We start from the raw sequence: 16,180 nt of genomic DNA on the forward strand, positions 1-16,180 counted from the left end.
CACACACACACACACACACACACACACACACACACACACACACACACGTCCACCTCCTCCGTGTTTGGTGTCTGCAGTGACCCTGTGCTGTTAGTTATCCAGAGTTCTTCTGCCATCTATAGCAGTGCAGCAGAGCGCACCAAGTCATAGCTAAACCGAAATCACTTCACTGGTGGAGCGAAATCGGGGGTGGGTCTCAGAGGACCACGGGGCAGCTGCACGGTTCCTTTTTTGTTTTGAAATCCGTCCTCCGTCCACATCCAATCAGATCAGTTTTAAAATGATTAAGCATAGTATACAGCAGTGATTCTCAAATAGGGAGTAACATAATTTGATATAAATTATTCAATTATATTTTGTCTTGACATTGGATGACATTGTTGGTATTAGTTATTTCTTCCCTTTTTAAAATGTTATTATTATTTATTTATTTTCTTTAGCGCCCCTCGGTGGTGTATCTCAAGCTTAGGGGTGGTGCAGGTGGGACGCGTTTTTTTGCTGAATTAATACAAAATAAAAAAAATATTTATTAGTTCGTGCTCACTGTATTTTGGACTTGTCAACATTTCCCCCAAAAAATATATAAAAATGTGCTGTATTATTAAAAAGTGCATACAGATGGGGACCATTTGAGGTATTAAAACAAGTATATTGTGCCCAATACCTTAGTTTTTAGCTTTGGGCCAATAGAAACTGATGCGATTGTGACACACAGCAAAGCGTTTATTATTGTTGAGTTGAAGCACTTACTGAAAGACTAAAGAAGTCTAAAGATCTGGATTTATAGGACAATTGTGGGAGAACAATGTATATACGTGTCTTGAAATATATTTGCGTTAAACCATATCCATAATTTGAAATGTATTCATGTATATTCACATTCATACTGTGATATTGGCCTGTATCATTGTCATATGTTAATCACATCACTGAGGCAGGGTGTTTGTGCTCTTTTGCCCGCCTCAACCTTGTAAACTTTTGACGCGCAGGTAAAGCAAAGTTCAATCTTTGAAGCAACTACTTCACAACTGAGTGTATGCTCACAGGATCAAACAGGATCCTCTGTCAGGGGGTCAAAGAAAGGGGGCTGTCAGACAACAATTAGTGGAGCGTCTACTGTTGTCGGGTAGAGGGGAAATCAGGAAAAATGTAGGCCACGGGCTGTAATCTATGATGGCCAAGGGATTAGGAAGGGCCAGGGAGTCTATGTTTCGCTGTATGAAAACACAACTCAACTTTATGAAAATATGCACAACTCAACTTTATGAATATATGCACAACTCAACCAGACTCATCTGGGGAGGATTTGCTCATCAACCGTCTCGCTGTTTCAGACGCTTCATTGTTCCCTTGAGAGTAGGAAGGTAAGCATAGAGGCCTAGGAGCCATGGGTGAAGATAGAGGGGGGGGGGGGGGGGGAAGCAGATGTACAAGTGATGCAGGTTTTCTAATGGATGAGCCGGTCAAGGTGACCTGTTGCCACTGATGTTAAATCAGAGGAAGACGAGTGGGGAAGGAGACGGTGATTAATCAAAACCCTCTGTTTTACATGTCTGTTGTACACGTTGCATGTCTATTTAGGGGCCTAGGGACAGAGAGCGAGGCAGGAACCTGGGGAGGGGGGAGACCCAAGGGACCGATGAAGTTACCCCAGCCTAGGGAAGAATGGAGGTATAAAGGGATGTACATTGCTATTGTGAAGTTAGTTGATTCTGGGACAGCTCGGTTTACTGTGTGATGCAAATAAACATGCGTGAACTGAAGAAAATCTCTCGTGTGTTCTGTTGGTGTTCATTACTGGGTTCCTAATAGTGAGATCCTGTGGTGTCTCACCACGAGTCAGATACAGTTATTAGGCCAGCCGTTATGAGTTTTAACCAAAAGTCATAACGTCAAAGAATCTGAAAGCTTTTTAATTTTAATTACTTTAAATGCAGGCTAGAAATTCTGTCGAGTTGAGTCCAAAGGAAAGTTAAGTGGTGGTATTAACATTCAATTACATTTTATTTTTGTTGAATTTTTCTATTTGGAAATGTTTCCATTTATCACACGAAGTATTAAAGTTGGAAAGCTTTAGAATATGAAATAGTTCCAATGGCATCTAAGAGTTCAAATGGTAGAGGCAGTAAAAGGGGTCTCGGCCCCCAAATAGAGTTTGTTACACAGCAACACACTTCACAGCCGTGACATTTTAAAGCAAAAAGAACAAGGATGAGCTCACAGCAGTGTGATCGTGGAGCCTGGTGCCATAACAAAGAGCCACCGCTAGTCTGTGCTGTTACACCATTCCTGCGTCTGTGCTGCTGACCGACTTAACTGGAATAAGGGGCAGGGACGATGATGGCAGAATACATTAACTGCAGGATCTAGATGATGTAAAGATGATGTTTTTTGGTTTGTTTTTTAATTACCAGTGGGGAAAAAACTAGGACATATGTCATTACTGTTACATTCCTTCACCCTGCAGGGTTTTCCGGGGGGTCGCGGGGGCCTTACGTCTGACATAATCTCACGTAACATAATGAGAAGAAAGGATCTGTGTCTAAGACAGCTGGTTTGAGTGCCGCCCTGGCTTGCATGTGTGGCAAATGTATGTGCGCCACGTGTGAAAACTGGTTCACACTGTATTTTCAGTCGATGACGCACTCCTTCCCCCGGATGTACAAGTGAAGTCGTCCCTCTCTTCTCGCACCATGTTTCCTCTGTAACGATCTGACATGGCTGGTGAAATCAGTTGGGTGGGGGGGGGGTTATTAAGCATCAGATACCCTCTATTTTGCGCCGTCGGTTTTCCTCTCCATCATGTTTGTTTTCCTGGTGGGTTCTCAGTGCTCCCTGGATGGAAACCACCTTGTTAGTGAGAATGTGCTTCACCTGCGCTGGCCCAGCTCAAGTAATTAAAGCCTCGGCAGCACTCGGCAGAGAAAAAGAGTTTGGAAACTAGATCATTTCGAGAAAGCTCACGTTGGCGCGGGCAATTCCGGTCTTACAGGTCCAGTGCAGCCGGACAAGTTATGTTTATTCCGTTGTTTTGCAGAGCCGACATTACTGTTAGTCTTCCCCGATTTCTGTGAGGTAAAAGTGGCACCTGTGGTGAGAGTCTGCCTGCAAACCGTTTTTAGTTGCTTTGCATCTCTGTTAGGATTCCCCATGGGAGCCCTTCAGAGTGCCTTTGAATCCTTTTCATGGCTGACTGTTCAGCGGCAGTCGAAACGTTGATAGTAAATTGAGGGGGATTCGACTGCGGTTGCTTCGGCTGGACAATCGCCTTTTCCCTTTTTTCCTGCCCCGGTGGTGTTGGGAATGATTCAGGTGAAAAGCAGCCGCGTTATTTAGGTCACTAAAGTGCTTCCACGTACCCTTTACATTCCGTGAACCGAAACTATTTCTGCGCCGTTCTGCCGCGCTGATGGCCCAGATCATTTTTTGATGTCTAACCCCCAACCGTGGGCAGCTCGGCGGACCTCGGCTCACTTTGGGTTTGGCTTCACTCAGCATGCGTGAAACACTCTTCTTAGGTTTCTGTCAGCTGGACTCAACATCAAGGCGAAGTGGGTGAGCAGGGTGGGCATCAGACGGCCTTCTCTTAAGCCCTACTTTAAATGTAGTGTGGCGGGGGGGGCATAACACTGACATTACCTACACACTTCCTCTCCAGACACAGACCTCCTCGCGCTGAGCCGTCTCGTTAGGGAGGGGGGCGTTTCAAGATTTATTTCAAGAGAGAATTACATTTCAAAATCGAACTTCGTAAACATGTTTACTCTTTCGAGGTGCGTGCGCAGCGCTGATCAAAGTTGGCCCCAGGATGCTGGTGAGGTTATCGCAGGTCAAGCCGGCAACAGGGACCCTCGGAGCCACATGACACTAGTTTTATCGTAAACAGCTGGAAACTTGTTTACAACTTTTTTTTAGAGTTTACACGAGAGGGATATGTGAAATCCGCGAGGATGATGAAGCACTTCGAGAAGACGCACGCCCACGCATAACTCAACCGAGTCTTCGGAAAAAGTGACCTGCTGGCGCGCGAAACAGTTGTGGCGTCTGTGTGCTCGTCCAACAACGTGCGCATGAGACGGGCGAGTCAACAGCGAGATGGAGAGGAATGTAGAAATTCAAGTCCTATACTACATAGAAAGTTTGCTCCTCTTAAAGCCTAAAGAAGGATAAGCACAGCTTCATTTTGCATTTTTGAGTCGAGTCAGATTATGCTCCAGCGAGCATTCACGTCTTGATTTAACGAACCAGATGCAGCCGGATTTTCTCAAGAGCTAAACCAAAGGGTTGGTTTTAAAACCTCTATATTTATACCTCTATATTCTTGAGAAGACAATTTATCAATGACAAGCTTAGGCAGAGTGAGAACACATGACTTGATGTTGATTTGAGGCCAACTTAGGGTGAAGGTTAAGAGGTCGGAGTGAGGAATACCCCGTTAGAACGTAAGGCTTTTCGACTGTGAATTAAATGATACAGCACAATACAGAATTTAAAGCAGCACTTGACAATGGAAAATACGATTTAGTGTAATGCTCAAGGCGCCGCTTGTAGTAACAAACCCACAGAGAATTATTACCAAACTGCCGTTCCCCTCAGCTCCACGGAGCATTTTAATCGTCTTTCTACTCATGGCTGCGGTTTCAAAAAGCATGCAACTTTACTGGTTCAGTCTCAACAAAAAAACACACACATCCTTTTGACTGGTGTCCAGCAGCAGTGAACGGAGAGCGAATTTCGGAGTTCCAATGGCGAGATAACCGACTCCAAATGAATGCTAATGTAGCGGTGTGTCTACTGGATGTGTAAATAGGCTAATTGTTTATTAGCGTGTTCACTATATCAACTTTGTGAGGAGATAACGTCAATCGTGTGTCAACAGTTTGTCCCCCCAAGTGGCCAAACATAATAATAATAATAATAATAATAATAATGCAGGTTTCAAATGCACTTCAATGTTTCATATGTTGGAGCAACAATTACAAGCGGCCCAGTGAGTATTTAATATGGCAAGTTGGACTTCTTGGAAGAGAGATATTGAAACGAGAATATCGCAATGGGAGAGACATCTTTGACTTTTAGTCCCCTAGTTTGGGTCAAGCTTCCAATAACGCAGCTAGATAAGCCAGTTCTCACCCACTTAAGAACGTTATAGTCTTCCCGATCTAAGACAAGATAACCTGGAGGACTTCACTAGGTTTATTTTCTCAGATGTTTCAACCCCCGACAGAAGACACTACACAACGTTTCATGCTAATTAGTACATAACTTTGGTATTTTTTGACCTGGACCCCAATCTTTTCCCATGTATTAACCCCCAGGCCACACTGCCTGTGTGAGCAGCTAGCGTTCAATCGCAGAACCTCTTGCTTTTGACTCGAAGAGAACATACAAAATATGCTGAATAAAGTCCACAAAAATAGTGATAAACTGGAGGAGAAGGGATTCGTGCGCACAGTAGATAGGTGCCGAGTCAAATTGATAAAACCTCCACAGCCTATTTCAAAGTCGGCAATTCCCTGCATAGAAGTGGCAGCTCTCGAGGCGGAAAAGATAAATTCTGCTCCTTCGTACACGCCTAAGTGACTAATGGGAACAACAAGTTTTTTTAAATTGTCAAACAGTTTTTGAGGGACAACGCTGCAGCCGGAGAGCTATGACGTTGTTCCGGTAAATTCCTCTACGTCAATATACGCCCACCATAAGTGCTTGTTTTTCGCCACCGTCATTATAAATGTCTGACATTATGGAAAGAACACAGAGAAATACAAACTTTTTTTTTATTTTTTTTTTTACCTTTCGCTTTATCCGCTCTGTTTGCTATTGTGTCATGTGACTTGTTACCGGAAGACAGCGGTGGAAATGTGAGCGAGAGTTGGAGAGAGGAGTGCCGGTCTGGTCAGAGTTTGTCAACGAGGACACCAATTTCTAAAATTGTTGTCCTCATTAATCGCTTTGACACAAAAACATATGAAAATAGCATCCAGGTTAAAACATACCCTTAAAGGCTACTAAACTGGCTTTCATGTGTAAAATTGTTGGAATATTCCAGAAGTTTCAAGACCTTTCGGTAAATGATCCGGTCCGTTTTGCCTCTTGAGAGGCCAAACTATTCAAAATGCCACAATTACGGCAGAACAGCACAGAGAAAAAAAGGGTTGAAATTGAAGGAAGCTATACACTTCACACTTACTAGAAGGAAGACAAGCTACAGCAGTCTACAACACGGTAAATTCCATGTAATGGCAGTGTAATAACACAGCTTACATAAAGGGCACAAGCAACCCTGCTGAGAAACGGTGTCACGTCTTTGTGAAGTAATCCTACGTTTTCAGATTTCCATTTTGACGGCACAATGGCGAGAAAATCTCGATGACTGCTCTCTTTGAGCAGCAGATGCTACCGTGTGCTCGGAGGGGCACACGATCATGGATATACAGTGACAATTCTGAATTATCATTTGGTAGGTGCAACAAATTACTCAGTGCTGTCCTACTTTTAAAGACATATTAGGCGCCACTGCTTCGGGGGGCAGAGAGAGCGAATGACTGAGAGGGTGAAATAAGTGAAAGAAAGTGTCTACAACACAGGGGGGAGCAAGAAAAATGAATGGATGTTATGGTGGGGGGGGGGGGGGGGAGAATTAGCAAATGAGAAAGGGCAAATGAGATATTAGAGGGAGGAAGACATTCTAAAGTGGAGGAACTGACAAAAGCTTTGCCCTGTTCCATCTGCTCAGCTATCATCTTTGAAAGGCAAGATTACACAGTACATCTAATACCCTTGAATATCAAATTGTCTCGGCACTAAAGTCTTAATTCTTTCACCGGTAAAGACAATGCGCGCAGCTATTTCTCACCCAGAACTTGCACAGTTCCGGATAAGAAACACCTGTCACGATTCTCTCAGAGGCGAGCGAGACGGAGCGTTAATTTAGGTGGAATAGACGGAGAAAGGGCGGCCGACTGTCACAGAGGTGGTGGTTGGGTGAGACCGGCGTGACCTGACACCTGCTTATTTTTTGCTTTTGATGAGGTCACGAATGTTAGTCTGATACTGGAATCCCCGCAACAGCAGAATGGGAATACTGGAGCAGAATTAGAATGGCCACAGAATGACTGCAACGGGTTTCCTAATGAAGCGCTCGCAGTCCCTCTCCCAATGTGACCCATTTTCTCTTCCTTCTCTCTTTTTCTTCCCCCCCTCTCGCTGATACACTTGCCCCAAATTCTTCACAAGGAACCAATATGCATAAATTTAATTAAAATGGCAAAGAATTATTGGAATATATTCTTATATCCCCCCTTTCTCCGAACCATTAGTCCTTGGGTTCGCTTGGACTCCAGCGGTTGAGGAGTCTGACGGGGTCAGCCTTCATTCTCGGGAGAAAATGTCACCACAGAGACGGTAAATTACAATAACACAGATGAACTTTCACTTTAAAGGACATGGTGGGATTGAAAAGATGTTTTAACTGTGTATGTGAGTGTGTGTTTATGTGTGCGGAATCAAGACCATCAGGTTTCTTATTTTTTATTTTTAGTACTAATCCTCTAGTTTTGACTAAAAGGATATTCTGGTGGCTTTTCTGTGAAACTGTAAGACAAATAGGACTTTTTTCCCCGCCATTTTTGTTTGGATGTTTTTTGATTTGATTGTTCTGACACTGTTTTAGAAAAATTAAAATGACGTGGGAGGGTTTATGAAGTAAGTGTGGGGCCTGGTCCAAATGCAAGCCCTAGCAAGATGGCAAAGGGTTTTGTTTAATATCTTGCAATTACAATATTCCCTGGAGCAACTTATTATACAGCACCCAGACACCCACTGTATGTGTACAAGGTTGTTAGCTGAATAGAAGACGATCAGTTCTTGGAGCAGGCTGAGTTTTTCCATAGGTGTCTCTGAACATCAATCTGATCTTGGACTGGCAGAGTGAGCTAAGACTGTGCATCAACTCATGACAGCTGGTTCACATGCTTGTTTTGTAAGTAAGCCTCTTTCACACCAGGCGGCAACCTCCGGTTCTGAAAAGTGAAGCCAATGCCGAAGGGCCTTAAACCTGCATTCTCTCTAATGGCCATCAGGGGGCGCCTCTGGTTGGAAAAATAAATCCAATTGAATGCTTATCTATGAGACAATGACTCTATTTCTCACTTGATTTATTACCTAAATATTGTAAACATGAGTTTATGGTCTCAATCTCTAGTTTCAAGTCTTTTTCAATACAGCATGGTGTTCATTTAGTAAATGATGGTCCCATTTAGGGTATAACCGTCACTCCTCCGCAGTCAATATATGGTCACATCCGTTCACAGGATGCAAAAAATACAAGATGGTGATGGACAAAATGCCCAACTCAAGGCTTCAAAACCGTAGTCCACAAGCCAATGGGTGACATAACGACTACTTCCACTTCTACAGTCTACAGTCAATGTTTCACACATGCCACGGCAAAGCCAAAATAGATGGGGCAAGGGACAGTCCAGCAGAGGGCGGTGATGCAACACTTATGGAGGCCAACCGTCCATATAAGTCAACAGAAAAAGAAGAAGACAAAAGGACAAAAAGCGAGGTTCAGTTATACAGCGGTTACGGCTGATAACGCCGTCCCAACCAGCTGCAATGCCGTGGAAGTGTAGCAACTCAGGTTAACAGGTCAACCTCAGGTTAACACCATTAGCTCTGTCCGCACTTTTGCTGTAGTTTGCGCTGTTAGCGCTGATAGCAGCATTAGCTGTGAACTGCCGGCTTAAGTTTAATTGCCGTAGTGAAGCCGGCGCGAGACACGTGCGCCAAAAAAGCATGGAGCGTGGAGCGCAAGTGTAATTTGGCGCGATCATCTGACTGTCACAAATAGTTCACTGATAAAAGTATTTACATCTACATCGTCTAGGGATTATACAAAGAAGGCCAATTTGCTTTTAATGCTTTAGAAACAGGTGGTCTTAAAAATCTTCATGAGTATATATTTTGCCAGCCACATCAAATTGCTTACAGTTATTTTCAACCTTTGCTTCTATATAACGCTTTTAATACTTGACCTTTTTCTTTACAGGGCTTTTATGAAAGCGATAAAGTAGTCTATGAGATATGAGTTTCAAGATTGCAATCCCTCCTCGGCATTGTGGAGGTTGGTTTATGGCTTTTTGTGACACCTACAGTCTATGGGCACTTCTATGGGTTACACTCATTGTCTTTTTGATTCTTCATAGTTGATGTTGTTTGTAAACCCTCTGGCGTTTCAGAGAATAATACAGCGCACATCGCATCGAGCATAAATGCCTCCGTTCATGCTCCACATGCCGTCTGTGGAGGCTTGCACTATGGCACCAAGCGCGAGTATAGACAAAGCTTCAGCCGTCAACCATGTTGAGAGCCGTGTGGAGGCAATAGAAACAATCCCAATCTGGTATTCAGCATCGTTAGAGACACCTTTGACTGGCCTGGGCTGACTAATGAAATAATATAGACTAATTACATTAGTGGTTGAGTAATTAGAAAAGTATCTTTTTACTTTGTCAATGCTGTTCTTCACTTAGAATCACATGACGTACACCTATATTCAACAATCTGACACTTTGTTGTAAACTGTTGGTTTTTCTGCACTGATGCCATTCTCTCTTTACATCAGAAAGCAGGAGCAGATTTCTCCTGTCATCGCTCCTGCGGCTGTATGAATGTGTGTGTATGAATGTGTGTGTGTGTGTGTGTGTGTGTGTGCGTGCGCGCGCATGTGTTTGTTTCTTCTCAAGCATCTGTCGTCATCCTGCTGGTGAAAAACGGGGTGCACATAAGTCATCCAGTGAGAGGTAGTCACTAATAGGATAGAGGCTGCTCCACAGGAATGAGCTATGGCCTTATTACCCACCTCACTTCCGTGCAGTCGGTGTCCTCCCATAAAAGCACAACACTGTTCCTGTCCTCTCCCCTACACATGCTCCATCCATCCATCCATCCATCTGCTCCCCCCTCTCTCTCACTTAGCCCCCACCTTTTCTCCTTCTCCTCCCCCGTCAGCCTCTTTATTTCCCCTCCTTCCCTCCACACTTCTTGCCTCTTTACTTAATTCGCTCCACACTCCCCCCCCCCCCCTTTCTCCTCTGTTTGCCACTTCCTTCTCGCCTCACCTCGAGCACCTGATTTCCAACCTGCATTAAAATAGCCTCTTCCGCACCTCTCCCCTCCGCATAGCGCCTACCTGATTTACTCAGATATCCTCCTTACCCCCACATCCCCTCCCCCCTCCTTCCTCTTTGCTCCAATCCTACCTCAACCTGACCTCATCCCTCTTTTCTCTCCTTTCATTTCCTTTCCTTCCCTCTCCATACTCTTCTAAACTTTCATCATATGCCTCTCCACTTGATCTATTAATCTCTCTCTGTTCTCACTCGGTCTTCCTTATACCCTTGGCTCCTTTCCTCCCTTGCTCCCTCCTTCTCACCCCCGCCTCTCCCTCACCTCAGCACCTGCTTTCGGAAGCTGTCTAGACTGGCAATGAAATGAGGATGGAGAAAGAAGGAGGAGGTGGATGGGCGCAAAAATCCGGGAGGATAAGAATACAAAAAGAGAGAGACTTCTGAGGAGGAGCGGGAGTATTTGAGGAGTGATAAGAAGAGTGGATGACATGAAAGAGTGTGGATTTATAAAAAAAAAGGATCGCGATCTGAAGTGGAGTTGTTCATTTTTAGAAGAAAAGAAAACCCACTGCTTCTCCACGGTTCCTTTTGAGTTGTCAGTTTCGTTTTGTTTGTTCTTTTGCACTCAAAATGTTTTTTTGCCGTCTTCCAAAGAACACAACAGCAATCGTTTTCGCGCGAATCACATGCTTCACACCTGCTGAACACCTCTGTCCACTCTGTCATTTCTGAATCGCGCCCCCCAATTTTCCTCTGTGATAAACCTTCACAATTCACAAGTCGTATCAAAGCGGAGAAACGTGATCCGAGGGAACTCCGTCCGTTTTCCTTCCTGATGAACGACTTCATGAAAGGAGGAGGAGGAGGAGGAGGAGGAAGGAGAGAGGCAGTAGGAAGTTAGTAGAGAAAAAGAAAGGAAATGAAGGCCTCAGTTGAGTGATGAGGCAAACGAGGACAAACAGATGCTGGATTACATCTTTATATGACAGATACACACACACAGTTTGTTTGATGGTCTGCGTGTTTGTGTGGTTCAGAGTGTGAGTGTGTGTGTGTGTGTGTGTGTGTGTGAGACAGGAGGAGGTGTCCTGTCTGTCTGTAACAGGATGTGATAATTAACCTTTCTCCCGCTGAGCGAAAGCTATGAAAGCGAAGGCTTTAAATGAGTTTCATCACGAACACAACACAACATTACACAACTTAAGTTGTTTGAAGTGGTTGTAGGCATACAGCAACACTGTGCACCGGACCGGTTCATGTGTGGGTTGGACGCCTGTCCGTGTCTACATTTATCTACGTATCTAGCCAGCCATGTAAATAGTCGGTCGGGGTGGGGCCAATTTGGACTGCTTCATATACTGTATAGAATAACCTTTTTCAGGTTTTCAAACTGTGAAGCGGAGAGTTTTAGCAGTTGCCGTCACACACAGCGGCACGATTAAAAATCGATCCATATCTATAAATCATGAGAAGAATTTGTGCGTAACATTCCTGACTATCTGTACTGCTATTTCCGCACCACCTTATATTATCTTGATTAGGTAAAGGATACACGTTTGATTAATGTAATAAACTTTGTTTTATGCATGTGTTATTGAAAATATATTCACATGTTGAATACTTTTAAAGTAGACCAAGTAAATGAAATAAAAGAACTATCTCGTTCTTTTCATTTCCTCTCAGCATTTAATTAAACAAAATGCATTTAGGCGGAGTTAAAGGCAGGGTTGGCAATCTTCCTCAAAAACATTTCTTGTTAAATTTGTTGAGATTCTCACTACATCCTGACAGCAATCAATTAATCAAATCCGGTATCAGCGGCTGTTTCAGGGCTGTAATAAACCCCGTCCAATCCCTTCATTAGGCTCAGATGAAATGATAAGACGGGCTACCTGCCTGTCTGCCTACCTGCTAGCTTATAGCTGCGAGTATTAACCAAAGCCGTATTGTTAAGTTCATTGTGATAATTTTGGGAGAGTGGCTTTGGAAGACTTTGGCGACTTTCTCGCTAGAATTAGCTACTTTTATAGCTAGCGCTGCTTGCTACTTTCAATGAAAAAAAGGGCCAAATCGGACTGGGCTGGATTTTTTGGGTGAAATCAAAATCTAGCATACTCTCGCTAGTTTCTCAAGATTAGCAACCCTATCTTTAACAGGCTCTGGTTTATTTCCTCTCATCAGTTACCACTCTGACGGCCCGCCTGCGGGTAGGCTAGGCATTTTGCCTGGTGACCACGAGTATCCAAAAGCGCTTTTACGCAGACTTACCCTTCGTAAACTATGTGTAAAATATTCATTTTCTGTCGTATTGTTATTACATTTGAACTTCTACCAGGTACTATGACTTCATGCTATGGTACCATTGTGTTTTCCAGCTAATAAGTCCCAGCCATAGTTATCTGCAGGCATCTGTTGGCCAAAAAAAATCCAGGTGGAAATAAAAACCTTCTGTTTCAGTGTGTTGTAAACTCTATAGCTCAATGCCAGTAGCACTTACTTAGTGATTCTGACTGTTTGTGAAGAAACTTCAGAGTGTTACCTTTCAATAGAAACTAAAACCATACATGTACTCCCAATGGTTCAATAAGAGCTGTCAGTTTACTTTGGGTACGCCTTGGATAGGCGTTTTAGGCAAATTTTGCAGGAGTGATTTAAAGAAACAGAATGTAAGCAAGCCTTTCGTATTAGATTCAATGTTATAAGAAGGCTATAATTACAATACGAACATTTGGGCTCCTTCGTGTGGCTTGAAGGTGTACTGCAGATATAAATGTTTAAAAAAAGACTGTGGAATTCTAATTTATTTGGCAACCCAATAATCTCCCGAAAACCCTCTTGTGGGTCCTGACCCACTGCTTTAAATAATAAAAATAACTGTATCCGTTTGCTTTGGTGCCCAACGTTGGACAACAAGCACCTCATGACTGTACAATACCACCACCACTTGGAAAGATACACGTGCACAGTAAAAGATACAAAACCCCACCGTCTCAAGCAAGCGCCAATATGGCAGATTGGGCCAGCAGTAGAGAGTAACATATGACTTTGCGCAGCCCCCCCCCAACCCCCCCTCGATTGAGTCTCCAGTAGCAGCGGGCTAGCCAAAACTTAGCCACTAATGAGGCTCTACATAGATTCAGTCCCAACAGAGCCCACTCCAAACACTAGGAACCAGATACACACAAGAAGGGAGACAGAGACCAAGGCGTTGATGCATGCCCTGACACACACACACACACACACACACACACACACACACACACACACACACACACACACACACACACACACACACAGAAAAGCACACACATATCTGAGAAAAAAATCTGATGCACAACCTTTGGCACCACAGCAAACAAACACCAACATGTCATGTGTTCGGTAAAATCCATGTAGCTAAAATTGTGGTGTTTTTATGTCTTAACTTCTTTGAAAGGCTGGCACCTCTCTCTACCGGTCCTCAGATCTGAAGCAGGGGTGGATGACTTGGACAAAATTCAGTTGTAGTTACAGTATCACAGCGTTTTATCAATGATACAGTATGTGGCAGCATTAAAATGCAGGGTAAAAAACCACAAGCCAAATGTCTTTTTTCTCTAAATTGTTGGAGCCAAATTTCATTATGGTTATTTCAAAAATGTGTCGCGCTTTATGTGATTATAACTTCTTTCAAATTCTTCTGATGGAAAAGGGTTTTGTTGGTAGGAAACCGATGATAACCGTGATAATTCATGTATCTGTTGTTGCTTTTCAGCCATTTATTCTTAGTGGCTTTGGGTCTGTGAGTCACCATACAGCATAGGAGTTTCAAGCTAAGGTGGGCAATCTTGAGAAACAAGCAAGAGTATGCTATTTCTTCATAATTGTGTTAAAAGTGTTGCCAACTGTCTTCCAATGAAAGTAGCTAGCAGTGATAGTACCAAAAGTCGCTAAATCTGGCGAGAAAGCTGCCAAGTCGGCAACACTGACAGTTTGTCACTTCACTCCGTCCAATCGTTACTTTTGGAACGAATGAAATGATTGGACGGGCTAATTACTGTCCTGTGACAGCCGCAGATACCCGATTTCTTTCTTTTCTTTCTTTTTCTGCCAGAGCATTTGATTCATTGATTGCTATCAGGATGTAATGTTTTTGTAGAATATTACCCTGCCAGGGTAAGTTAGATGCTTTCAGTTATTGTGGCTGATAAGGCTGCTCCGGTTTCTGATTCAGTTCGGTGAAGCTAAGCCGGGCACAACGTGAGCTCTTTAAACTACATGTGCCTATAGGAATAATGAACGTATTAAACTGGCCAGCCTTTGCAGCTGCAACACGTGTAACAGAGTGTGAGGGGAAATGTCAATAAAGCACAGGATGTTTTCGCCCACTCAGTCCGGGGAAGAAGCCAAATCAGGCACATCAACAACTCAGACAACTCTGATTTAAATACTATTGTCAGTTAAATGACTAAAATGGATATAGAAATATTAAGTTTTATACTTTTCCTTTTATCTCATATAAGTTGGAAAAAGAATAATGCATTTGGGCCCTCCATATTTTGGGTAGCAGGTTGTCTTTAGTTCCTCTGCAGTCTACTCAGTGGTTAGATTCAAGAGGTCTCCGATAGTACAAACCAGAGACTAACCTTCTTTTTCTATTGTGAAGTTTTAAGAATAGAAAGATTTGTGACAGGCTACATTATTCTGAAACACTTGACATTGAAACATATGTTTCTATTTGAATCTGCACACATGTCGATGCTCAGCTTCCAGTGTATTTCACCAGTGACTGGTGAAGTCTTCCATGTCTTCAACTGTTGTCTCTTGTTGTCACTCTGTTTGAACCATTGTACAGTGTTTTGTTCCCCGTGTACTAAACAGGACTTTTTTTTTGCAAACTCTTCATCTATTTGAAGAGGAGTTTTTAGAAGCTAAAGCATGAAAGACAATTTTAAATATAGGGCTGTACTCTTTTATTTTTTTTTTTTTTTTGCGAGGGCAATTAGTAACTTTATTCCTTTATAGTTAAAATTGTTAACTATATATTTAAATTTTATTTATATTTTGTCAACTACATATGAAAAGACTATAAACAACAATCTTTACAATTACATGTTGAAAATCCATAAAGACAATCACACAAACTAGGGGGGGTTATTAAATGTTTAAAAAAAGAAAAGCCCTGCATGCACACCACAGGATTTGCCCATTCTCACACTGATACACTGCAGTCGGATATCACACACACACACACACACACACACACACACATACACACACACACACACACACACACACACACACACACACACAGTATGCCCAAGCCACGAGGTCAGACCCGGTTGTACGGCCGTAACACTTTAATTTTCTTCTTAAAAATATTGTGAGTCTGCTGATATTATTACAGAACACAGCAGTCTGAAAGTAATAAGTTTGAGATATACCAACGGTGAAACCTGTAATCCCCAAATAAACAATAACAGTGGCCTTGCCTTTTAAAAAACTATAAGGCAGGTTTTTTTTTTTTAATTTGCAGACAGACCCGGTTATGACTAACAGCTTGTGACAGGCAGATTCAGTTGCAAGACAGCGTGGAAGAGGATTTACTGTATATTATTACTCGTTGTGTGCACTGTGCAGAATTATTATGCAGCGCTTATGATATATCTTATTGATTGAAAGCGTTTAATAACGAATGGAAGGACGGGATGTAAATCTATGACACGTGCTGTATAATTCCTAGATAAAGTGTCCTACTGGCTGCTGATTTTCGCTCCCTGCATTTCTGACCACGGCTTCACCAGGAGGGGAGTGCAGTGGGAGTGTTACCCAGAGTGTCTCTTTGTTATCTTAACACAATGTTATTGTGTTCGAGCGAGCAAAATCTGGAGCCAAATACATTTTTTGAGGACGCAGATTGTTTCGTGCCGCACACACCGTGCCAAGTGCTGATGGCGTGCGGCGTTTTATGGGTTTGAAAATCAGAGGAAAAGTACAAGAGAGGGAAAATAAAAGATGAGACTCTCTCTCTCTCTCTCTCTCTCTCTCTCTCTCTCTCTCTCTCTCTC

At 43.0% G+C, this 16,180-nt stretch overlaps 1 protein-coding gene across 23 annotated transcripts in view; it reads right to left on the bottom strand.

Annotated features, from left to right (window-relative positions):
- Positions 1–16,180, bottom strand: part of LOC116396895 (receptor-type tyrosine-protein phosphatase delta-like) — a 150,323-nt gene that overhangs the window by 107,589 nt on the left and 26,554 nt on the right. The window lies entirely within an intron of this gene.

This window comes from Anarrhichthys ocellatus, unplaced genomic scaffold, assembly GCF_004355925.1.
Source record: "Anarrhichthys ocellatus isolate YVR2014 unplaced genomic scaffold, GSC_Weel_1.0 scaffold61, whole genome shotgun sequence".
NCBI classification, from domain to species: domain Eukaryota; kingdom Metazoa; phylum Chordata; class Actinopteri; order Perciformes; family Anarhichadidae; genus Anarrhichthys; species Anarrhichthys ocellatus.